The sequence below is a fragment of the Silene latifolia genome, chromosome X (assembly GCF_048544455.1).
Source record: "Silene latifolia isolate original U9 population chromosome X, ASM4854445v1, whole genome shotgun sequence".
NCBI lineage: Eukaryota > Viridiplantae > Streptophyta > Magnoliopsida > Caryophyllales > Caryophyllaceae > Silene > Silene latifolia.
Genome location: NC_133537.1, coordinates 296,607,309 through 296,618,972, shown reverse-complemented (window position 1 = coordinate 296,618,972; position 11,664 = coordinate 296,607,309). Strand labels below are relative to the sequence as shown.

Sequence of the window (11,664 nt, the reverse complement as noted above, 5' to 3'; positions counted from 1 at the left end):
ACAAAAGTGAAACCTCTTTTGTATCTTAACAAGATTATATTCTTATTCAGAGTTTATGCACTTAATAGTCAAAATTAAGGTACAACTATAAACCCAAAACTAGATTGATTACAAAATGACTCTATCTCTCGACATTATTTGATGCTAGTCGTCATATTATAATCATCTTATGTATCGAATACAATGATGAAAACCTCCACTGGTTTCTAATATTGACGAAGTAGTACTAGCAAAATTTATGTTAATTAAATAAACATTTAAAGAAGAAGGTCCCATTAGATGTCCCACAACTAACTTGCTGATTCTTCAATAATTTGGGGTAGTTTCCTTTCTAGCGTCCAACAATTAAGACAATGGAAACTTTATCGGTCGGGATTGATAGGTTTAGTATCGTTATTCTCAATAAATTTACTTTTACCATTACCTTGTATCAATTCCATTCTAATTTTACTTCTTTAAACCTCATCCTTTTATTAACGGTTTAAGAGAATGCTCCCACTCATTTCAATGAGTTTTTGCTAAGAGAAGCAAAATTGAAATTCATGAAGACTACTCTTCATTCGTTTGTTTAGTCTTAAAACTTTTATTGAAGTGGTTGCGGTATTCTGGTCAATTACGATTTCTAACAAATCTAGTCACCAAAATGATTTAACGTTTCAAAGTACTTAACTCAATTAAGTACATGAGAAACAATTCATTGTAAGTAGATATGTTAGTCAAAAATCAAAAACCCTTTTGATCACGAATAACTTTTATCTATACTCTTCACAAGAGATCCTTGCAATGGATAATACGAGGTTTTAGAAGAAAATTCATATTTGTCTTTAGTTACGATGTTTTAATGGAGATTTGAATTAAAATCGAAATGATATCGTATAATTTGAGGTAAAGAAATAGAACAATGTGATAACGGAATAATGAAAACAAAACATTTATCGTTATAATAATACTTGTAAATAATTTGACAAGTAAAGCATTTGCATAGTGACCTCTACCCAACTATGATAAATGATTCCAAGATCCAAATTCATATTAACTTGGGCACGCTTTAGAGATACAACCCTCATCAATATAACTCGGTGGATTAACTCTTTAATCGATTATACTTTTAGAACTCTTGGACGATAAAATTACATTAATATTTATCTTTAGCCCAAAACACATCCGGCTATGGTCGAGAATACTTTTGTTGAGTTCAACCCAAATTTCGAATAAATGTGTCCATGATCCAAATTCACCTTAACTTGGGCACGCTTTGGCGATACAACCCTCATCAATATGAATTCGGTGGATAGACATTTATCACCCACTTCCCCTACGTAACAAGGTTTGTACCCCGGTTTGGCCGAGAGCACTCCCTCACGAAATAGGTTTTCATGGTTTCTAATTTTTGGTAAGGCTAAGTCTCAATTGTTTATTTAGCGAGAGGTCATGTCAATTTATTATCTATTACGTTTTAAGTGAACTAAAGCGGTGAACTACGATAATTGTAATTGACACGGTCGATAAACTCGATTAAAAATGCATGTTTAGTTATGGCGATTTAGCGATGCATGCAACATATAAATAAAATGCAAAGCATAAAAATAAAATCTTAGTATGGCCTTCCTAAAATAGTAAATCTAATAAACTATTACAAATTCAGAAACCAACTCCTTTTGTCCCTTGAACTTCGGTCTTGGCACGCACTTCAAGGCAACACTTTCTTTGATGAACCGCCTTCTCGAATGGCACCGTCTTCAAGGAACTCCGGAATAATTAAATTACAAAATGAATTACATAATTTCCTATTATACATTTGTAATTAAAAATAAATCTATTAAATTACAAAACGGTGATACGAGATCATAATAATTACAACTGAATCGATATTCCCATACATTTCGGGTAATACCAATTAAAAACTAAGGCCATACTAAGTAAAATTACATAATTCAAAAAATTATATAAAATAAAAATATGACAATCATAAATAAAATGCAGCATTATAATATGTATGAACATGCTTAATTTTAAGCTAAATCGCCTTTTAAGAGCCAATATCGTATATTTTTATCGGTTTTTATGGATTTGCGTGATTTAACTTATTAAAATCACAAAATGTCTCATAAATTCATATTTATGCACAAGTTAATTACCCTAACCATCTTAGGACTCAAAACTTAGTCTTCACTAATATTTTGACAATAACTCAACTTGATTTCTTAATATTGTTTATTATGGACCAAAAATACAAAATTATGCTATAAACTTCAAATTAAATTATAAAAATTTTAAAAGATTTCAAAATTTGAAATTTAAACTCATGAACATTCTGGAAAAATACCATGACACTCATAATGTTCAAAACTTAGGTTAAAAAGTTTGAAAAATTATCGAGAAAAACAATGTTGCGGTTTATCGGTTTTAACAAATATGACCATAAAAATATGAGAAAATTTATTTTCATTAACTTTTCACTTTTAGATCTGAAATATATGATAAAATGCAACATGTGATGTTTTTATTTAGTCATGAAGTATGTTTTAGCATTATTACTAATTATAGTCACTATTTATGTGATTTTTCATCAAAAATTCATAAATCATGCAAAAAGACTTCACTATAGCCAAATATTTTACACACATCTTGTAAAATTGCATGTGACAACAAACTAAATTTCCATGACCAGATTCGAAATATAACTCATATTAACTTATTTACCCATTTAAATACGATTTTAACTTATAAAATTTATATTTCGAGCAAAACAACTTATTTTAACATGAAAATTTACAGGCCATTAGTAGATAATATATGTGAAAACATATCCAAAAACCACTGAAAAATTCGAAGTTTAGCTATTTGTTTGTCCAAAAATGACATTTTTCTCATAAAAATCACATTTTAATGCCAAAAATATAAAAATGAACAATAAAATCCATAAATGAACCAAAATATCCCAAATACATTTTAGGACCAGAAACTTTAACATGCAAGGTGATTTCGTGATATATCATAATAAACACAAAGTTACAAGTTTTATTTGTTAATAAGATTAACTCGGAAAAACAATAAACCGATTTGCATGCAAACAACCTAAGGCTCTGATACCACTTTTTAGGATTCATTAATCTCATTAGTAAACATATTCATATATGAATTAATTTATTTGGTCATAAAATAAATACAAGATCTTATGCATGCAAACATAAAACAAGGTAGAGAAGAAACCGTCACTTCTTACATTTGTGTTTCGGATTTTTGGGCACCAACAAGATCTCCTTCTTGTTAGTTCTTGAGCTTTCCAACAATGGATGAACAAGGTTCAAATTAGAACCTCTCCCAAAAGCTTATACCCAAGGAATATCCTTAATAACCAATATTATTATGAACTAGTAATAATATTAATCTTACTTAAAAATGACACAAAATTTGATTTATTGGCCCTTGAAAATTTCGGACAAGGGGAGTAATATTGTGAGGTTTCTTTCTCTAAGTTTTCACAAATTGTAGAGAATGTAATAATTTTCTAACACTATAAAAAATTAGGTAAGGTATTGAATAATTATATATGAAAAACCATTGGCATTTTCCTAGTGGAAAAACCGGTTGGGGGTGGGTTATTAGGGAGCCAATGCATGTAAAAGATTCTCTTCTCAAAAGCTAGGTATGCAAGGCTATATATTAGGTTATAATCATTGTATTTTCTCTTATTAAAATAATCAACACAATTTATCCACTAATACTCCTTCCAATTTTTTTTTCGGCACATATACATAAAATGGAAGATCCATTTTATTTTGTCATTTGTCAATTTTGTCATGTGTCACATGTTACAAGACATGTTAAATTGTAATGTATTTTTAACATATTAAAAATCAACATATTCATAAAATATGTCATATACAAAATCGACTAGTAATTCTTGATTACTTGTACCAAAATGGTTTATCGAATTATAAATTTCAACAACTTGAATTTATAATAAATTATTCAATCCGTTTCAATTGTTTCGTAAGCAATATTTTATTCTAAGTAATAAAACAATTCGATTACTTAGACCGTATCAAATTTAATCGAATTACAATAAGACACGTTAGTTTTACTCACAAAATCATCCATCAATTTAAGCAATTTAATTAACTCGTATCGGCATACGATTAATTAAATAATCAATTAAGAGTATTTCCCTATAGGTATGACCTAAGGGGATCAACTGATCACCACCGTCGCACGACAGTAATGTCAAACTCTAGTCAGCCAATCATTATCGATATGTGTGGACCAGTTGACTGTAAAATAATACTTCCCACATGTATTCTTAAAATGAGATTTAAACATGTGATCATTATGATCGACAGTTGTGATCGCATTATTATCGGAGGACACTTATTCCAACATTGACAGCCGACAGCGCTCCTCCGAAACACAACACAAAAAGGCCTAAAATCACAAAATGAGCTACAATCCAAAAACACATATATACAAACCGCCTCACGCAAAATACATCGACACACGTTTGATACAAACGTCTGACCGTACAAACAGAATCCAGTACAGACATCTATCATGCAGATACTGGCCTAATACAACAAATTGGGGGCTATCCGCCACCTACCGAACTAAGCACTCCCCATCCTTTCGCTCGGAAAAGAAAGGGAGCAACACGGGAAACAGAGGAGCAACAACGGAAGCAGAGGTGGTTACCATGACGGTAATACCTCGTTCCTGCTCCACGACAAAAAAGAAGACAGTGTCTGGCAGACTTTGGATGATAAGGAGGCCAAGGACCCTGATGCGACGCACCACCCCGGTGTTGACCTCCAATCATCAGCTGCCCTGTCTTTAAGCCACAACGAAAAGGACAAGTCGGCTGCGACAACCGCCTTCCCTCCTCTACGGAAGCATCCTCTACCACCACCTCGGCTCCAGCAGCCTCCAAAGTCGCCTCTCCTCTTCCAAGGGCTCCGCAACGGACCCCATAGGTCCCAAATGGTACCCTGCAATCAAGGTCAAACAAATGACGTCAGCCGAAATTTCGGCATTACGACGGCGTAAATTTGACAAATCCAAAAAAAAAAAAGAAGAAACCTGCAAAGCGGAACAAGGGCAATCCCGCCCAAACCCAACCAAACAAAACAATTCACAAAAAAAAAACGCACAAAAAACGACTCGCCCTTCTTTTCGAGCAAAAGACAAGTCAAAACAACCACAACAAAAAAGGCACCCCAAGACCCACGCGAGGTCCGCCAACAAATCAAAATACATTCCCAATGCAATGGGGAATTTTTCTACGGCTCAAAAAGGCAATTTATACGCCAATTTGAGCACAAACTGGTCAAAAATTCAAAAACGACCGCAAAGAGCCAAACGTGATTTTATCACGCCTCAAGGTGACCTAAACTACCAATAAGGTCCATTTCAAGGCAAAATGACTCAATTCAAGCCTAAACAGGCGCATATTTTGTCAGACATAAGACCGTCACAAAAGGCAAAAATTCTAATTTTGCCCACAATACCCAACAAAGGTCCATAATGGCAAATACGGTCTTTTCCAACTACAATGCAACCTAGTGGGACCCACTACCCAAGCAAATAAACTTGGCATTGTGAGATGAGACGATTTCTCCACCTCACTCACGTTTTTCGAACATAGGGAGCGGGAACGGGGACCAAAATGCAAACTAAAAGCACCCCTATACTCCTAAACAGGTTTCTAACCTAATGCAATCATCAATTTCACTTGAAATGGGCTCAATCAAAAACGCCCAAATCGATTTTCTAGGGTAAAATTTTCGCCCTAATTCAATTTAGCTAAAAGACCAACAAATTCAAATGGATTCGAGAGGAAATACTTACCTTGAGATGACATTGTTGACAATGGCACAAATGAAAGCAAGCAAAGGTCCAACGATGGCGATTTTTGTGGTTTATTTGTGTCGAAGGTTGAAGATGAAGTGAGGATGATATGCGGACCAACCTCGCGTCTTTTACAAAAAAATAGGGAAGCTCCCTTGGTTCGCCAGGTAGCTCGCGCCTCAATCAGGTGTTCCCTGCTCTTTCAGCGAAATTTTGGGCTTTGGCCCAATTTCTCGTAATAAACTTCTAATTTTCAATGACGATATTAAGGACCGTCATTTTTCAAATAGAAAAACAAATATTGAAATCAAAATTCACTATTTTCCTTCAAAAATTTCAAACAAACGGCGATCAAAACCGCCATTTTCCCTTCAAAAAAAATATAGTGAAAAATTCAAAATTCACAATTTCTTAAAATTTCAAACAAACGGTGATCAAAACCGCCATTTTCCCTTCAAAAAATGGTGAAAAATTCAAAATTCATTATTTCTTCAAATTACATTGACGGCGATCAAAACCGTCAATTTCAAAAACAAAATAATAGTCAAGAATTCAAAAATTCACTATTTCTTCAAATTTCAAACGACGGCAATTAAAACCGTCATTTTCAAAATAATAGTGAAAATTCAAATTCACTATTTCTCCAAAATTTCAAAGGACGACAATTAAAACCGTCATTTTCAAAAATAATAGTGAAAATTCAAAATCACTATTTCTTCAAATTTCAAACGACGGCACATAAACCGTCACTTCAAACGTAATAGTGAAGATTCCCAATTCACTATTTCCTTCACATGTCAACGGCGGCACATAAACCGTCACTTCAAACGTAATAGTGAAGATTCCCAATTCACTATTTCCTTCACATGTCAACGGCGGCACATAAACCGTCACTTCAAAATAATAGTGAAGATTCCAAATTCACTACTTCCTTCACATGTCAACGGCGGCACATAAACCGTCACCTCAGTCAAAATAGCGAAATTTAAAATTCGTTATTTCCTTAATAAAATTCAAACAAGCGACGATTAAAACCGCCACTTCAAATTCAAAAACGAGTAGGGAAGATTCAAAATTCACTATTCCTTCAAAATGTCAACATGGGGCTTCCTTGTGGGACCCGCTCATTTCAACAACATCGATAGTGAAAATCAAAATTCACTATTTTCACGGCGGCTGATGCGTGTCTTTTATATGATGTTTTGCACCTCATTTTACACGCATTTCAGAGCTCATTTGTGTAGTTTAAGCTGCCATTTCCCCAATTTTCGTCTACTTTCGTGTTTTTGTACTTTAATGCAGAAATGTGAAGAATTCAACGGAAATCAAGCTAAATCCGTCCCCGAGTATCCTGCATTGCATTTTGACGTGAAGAATTTACTTAAGGAACAAGCTTGGTACGCATTCCAAGGCCCAAAAGACAAATCCACGGGATTATAGAAGTCAAGTAGCAGCTAAAGCAGTCGATCGACCACTACCTTCAGTCGATCGACCAACCATCGGGTTCCAGAAGCTACTGTACACTGCATAGCAGTCGATCGATCGGTCATCTCAGTCGATCGACCACCCCGCTACTCAGACGAGAATTAAAAGATCGAGGAAAGCAAGCCCATTATGTTTAGGTTTTGATAATAAGTTGTTACGTATGTTTGCTATATAACGTAACCTAGAACATCAGATAAAGGCATCCAGTTTTGATCAAGTTTTCACATTAAGTTTTACATACAGTTCTTTAGAAATAGTTAGGGTTTGGGAAACTATTTTGCATTGGATTTTCGTTGTGCTTTCAATCATTCCGTTACGATCCTTCTGCAATTTCGGTATTCACTTGCTCTATTTTCAGTTCATCTTTATTGCATTGATAGTATAGAAATTGTTAGTTAGTCTCCCGAAACCGAATTATCATTATTGTTAATTGTGTGTTCATTCGTTTTAAGCATGAAACTTTCTGTCTATTTCGTTAATTTCATTGTTGTTATCGTCGTTAGTATGAGTAGCTAATTTATTCGTGCTAGGATGTAGGGGAATTATAGTGTAGGCAGCAATATTATGAACACGGCTTAATTCGCGTGTTGGTCGATCGACCACCCTACCCGGTCGATCGACTGACCACGTTAGGTTACCTTTCGTTTTAATTGATTTTAATGTTGTATTTAACGAATCGAATGCATGCGACCGGTTAGATGCTTAATTTGTGACTGACCCATTAGATCGAGAGATAGGGGCAGTTATTAGATCACCAATTAAAATGACTAAACTATGCTGAGATCGAAAGATAGGTAAAGTTTAGACCGTTAGTCACTTTTCAGGACGAAAGTTAGTATTAGTGATATTAGGGACCTATAGCGAGATCGAAAGATGCTATTTGTTAAGAGTGGACCGAGAGGACCTCTTTATTTCCCGCCTCATGTGTTTGATTTAGACCTGTTTAGTATGCTGCCGCCGAAGCTATAACGAACCGACCATCCTAGTACCTCTTTTTATACTTGATTTCATCTGTTTGCTTAGTTTACTTTATTTTATTGCTCATTAGTTGTAGACCAAATCAAATCAAACCCCCACCTTTATTGTTACCTTAGACCGAAATTAAGACAGCTAAGAATTACATTCGCCTCCTTGTGGTTCGACCCTGTTACCACTAGCCTAGGTTAGTTTTAATAGAAATTATAAGTATTATTTTTGGTACTCACAACGACGGGTATTAAATTTTGGCGCCGTTGTCGGGGAGGCAATAGGTCTAATTTTTAGTTGTTTTATTTTTAGTCTTTCTTAGTTTAAGGGACATCCGTTCCTTAAACTTTTCTTATATTCTTTTTGTAGTTTCTTCTTATGCGCAGGTCACATGGTGGTGAACTAGTACCATTCAACCCGGAGATCGGGAAATCCTTGCGCGAGTTGAGACGATCACAAAGGGTATTGCCGACAGAGGAAGAGCTGAGTACTCTGTCAAGTTACTATGAGAACGCTCTGTTTGAGGAAGATCCACCTACATCTCCTGCTTCTATTTCTTCAGCTGAGACAGTCACTTCTCCAGAAATTCCAGTCATGGCTGAAGAAGCAACCATTGTCAGTCACACAGAGCCGACAGCTGAGAATCTTTACAAAGGATTCGAACTACCTGGGGAGGCGAGAAAATTCGAGCCAAAGCCTTCCTATATTAACCTGGTTGAGAGAAACCAGTTCGGGGGAGCTGCAAATGAAGATGCAACCAAGCATATGGAGATCTTCGTTGATTATTGTTACTCTATACCCCCGCCGACCGGTGTGACCCAAGATCAGATCAAGGAGACCATGTTCATTTTCTCTCTTCGCGACGCTGCAAGAGATTGGTATAGAGATCTGGACCGAGCCGCCCATGGGATCACCGACTGGAATTCCTTAGCCCTGGCATTCTACAAAAAGTACTTCTCTGCCTCAAAGACGAATGCCATTAGAGCTCAGATCACGAGCTTTAAACAAGGGCCTGATGAGAACTTTCATGAAGCATGGGTCCGTTTCAAGAAACTGGTGCGAACCATACCGCACCATGGGTTCGAAAAATGGAGTCTTTGCAACCATTCTATAATGGGTCAGTATGACGATCGAGGGCTATTTTGGATCTTTGCACCAATGGCCGATTTGCTGAGAACATGGGAGAGACTAAGAGGTGGAAGATCATCGATGATTTGGCCACTCATAAGGCTGAATATGGGAATTCGAGAGGAAACCGGAGGAGAGTGCTGAATCTTCCTCTGTTCTTTGCACTAGAAGCTCTCTCACCGCAAGGTTTGACAAATATGAATTGGAAGGAGCTTCTAAAGGAGGGATGTACCATGTTAACGCTTATTTGTTTTTGAGACGGTCCTTTCGTCTCGTAGAAGATGTGGAGCTGAGGGGCATGTCTCAGAGAATTATTCTGTCCCCTTTGAGTCCTGTGCTGCCTTTCAACACTATAGGCAGACAAACACGTACTATGAGCCGAATGTCCACCCCAACATGAGGTGGAGCAGCCAGAATGTCCTGAATCCGACTCAACCTCCACAACAAAGAAGCAGCAAAGAAGCCTATGTGCCCCCCCACAAACAACCATATCAAAAACCTCCGTATATTCCTCAGTAGCAGCAACAATCCCAAAATTCTGAGTTCACCGAGTTGAAGAACTTATTGCTGAAGGAGTCCCAAGCTAGAGAGGCCGGGATGAAGATGCTAGAGAGCCAAATTGCTCAATTGGCTAGCAAGAGTACCACTCGAGCTCCGGGACACTTACCAACTCAAACTGACCAGAAAGAGACCCTAAATGCCATAACTTTGAGGAGTGGGTCTACCCTGGAGGGGCCTACTTTGGTCGAGGATGCCACTGCGAAAAATGAGGCAAAACCGAGTCAAAACAAAGCTGGAACGAGCAAAGGAAAGAAAAAGGCGTCTACCAGGTATATCAGTCGATCGACTGACATACCCGGTCGATCGACTGAAGTGCGGGTTACAGGAGCTTCTGGTCCTATTCATCCCAGTCGATCGACTGACATCACTGGTCGATCGACTGAGATCGCTGCTGATAACGAGATTTTTCGTCCTCCGATGCCTGACAACTTGAGAGATCATTTGTTCCGGGGCACGACAGTCCCGAAAATATTGGGGAAAGACCCGAGTGCTGATGGGTCAATCCCGGCTCCGAAGTTCGATCCAATGACGGTTAATGGCTCACATTTGAGACGGTCTGAAGAGGGGTCAAGCTTCAATAAGGAGAAAGTTGTGGACTTTCAGCCTAAGTCCACAGATGCCGGCATGCGAGACTTAGAGGAGAGGGCTAAGGTACTTCTCTCAGCCTCGTATCCAGAGAGACTAGTGCCGACGAAGGAACAGGTATCTTTCAATAAATTTGAAAAAGATATTCGTAGCTTGAATGTACAAGTGCCTTTCCTTGAGTTAGTTAATCAAGTGCCTGCCTATACTAAATTCATGAAACAACTCCTGTCTAAGAAAAAGTCACTTGAAAATGTGCATACTGTCGCATTAACCAAAGAGTCCTGCTCTTATTTGTCTCACACTACACCCCATAAGCTAGAGGACCCGGGTAGCTTTTCTGTTCCTTGCAATATAGGTACCTTCTCTATTGAGAAGGCATTATGTGACTTAGGAGCTAGTATAAGTGTCATCCCCCTGAGTCTAGCTAGGAAGCTCAAATTGACTAGGTTCGCAGTGATGATATGACAAGATCTGAGATGGTGACCGATCTGCGGTCCAGCCAATAGGAGTCTTAGAGGACATTCCTGTCCAAATAGGGAAGTTTTTCTTCCCCGTGGACTTCGTTGTACTTGACATGCCTGAGGATGCCCATATTTCCATTATTTTGGGTAGGCCATTTCTGCACACTGCTGGTGCAGTCATAGATGTCGGTCTAGGTACCTTAACTTTCAAAGTGGGCAAACATTCTATTGTCTTTGCCCAGCCGTCTAAGAAAAAAGACCCCATGTGGCCTGTGACTTGTAATACGGTTTCTGACAAGAAATCGTATTTTGTGCTTCCTGATATGCCTATCTCTATTCCTGCTGTAACCCCTCCGCCCCATATTGGGAGCAAATTGGAGGAAGATTTGTCTATTTCTGATATTGCAGGAGCTGGTTTGGGGAAGGAAGAGCTGCAAGTCACTCTAGCTGCGAAGAAGCCAATCATCTCACGAGGAGGTCTTGGTTGCCTTAGCTATGCCACCGATGAGGAAGTTGATGACGAGCCGGTCAAGGCAAGAAAGTCCGATTTGGATTCTGACGAGTCTGAAGAGGTCATTGACTGGGGAGATGATGAAAGTGTTGATCCGTTGAGCCATACGGACGTGGAAGCTAAGAA

General features: G+C 37.6%; 1 non-coding gene across 1 annotated transcript; it reads right to left on the bottom strand.

Annotated features, from left to right (window-relative positions):
• Nucleotides 1–9,267: 9,267 nt before the first annotated feature.
• On the bottom strand, nucleotides 9,268–9,374 carry LOC141625601 (small nucleolar RNA R71). The gene has a single exon (XR_012535371.1). It is a non-coding gene; the product is annotated as a small nucleolar RNA R71 (small nucleolar RNA).
• Between the last annotated feature and the right edge of the window lie 2,290 nt (nucleotides 9,375–11,664).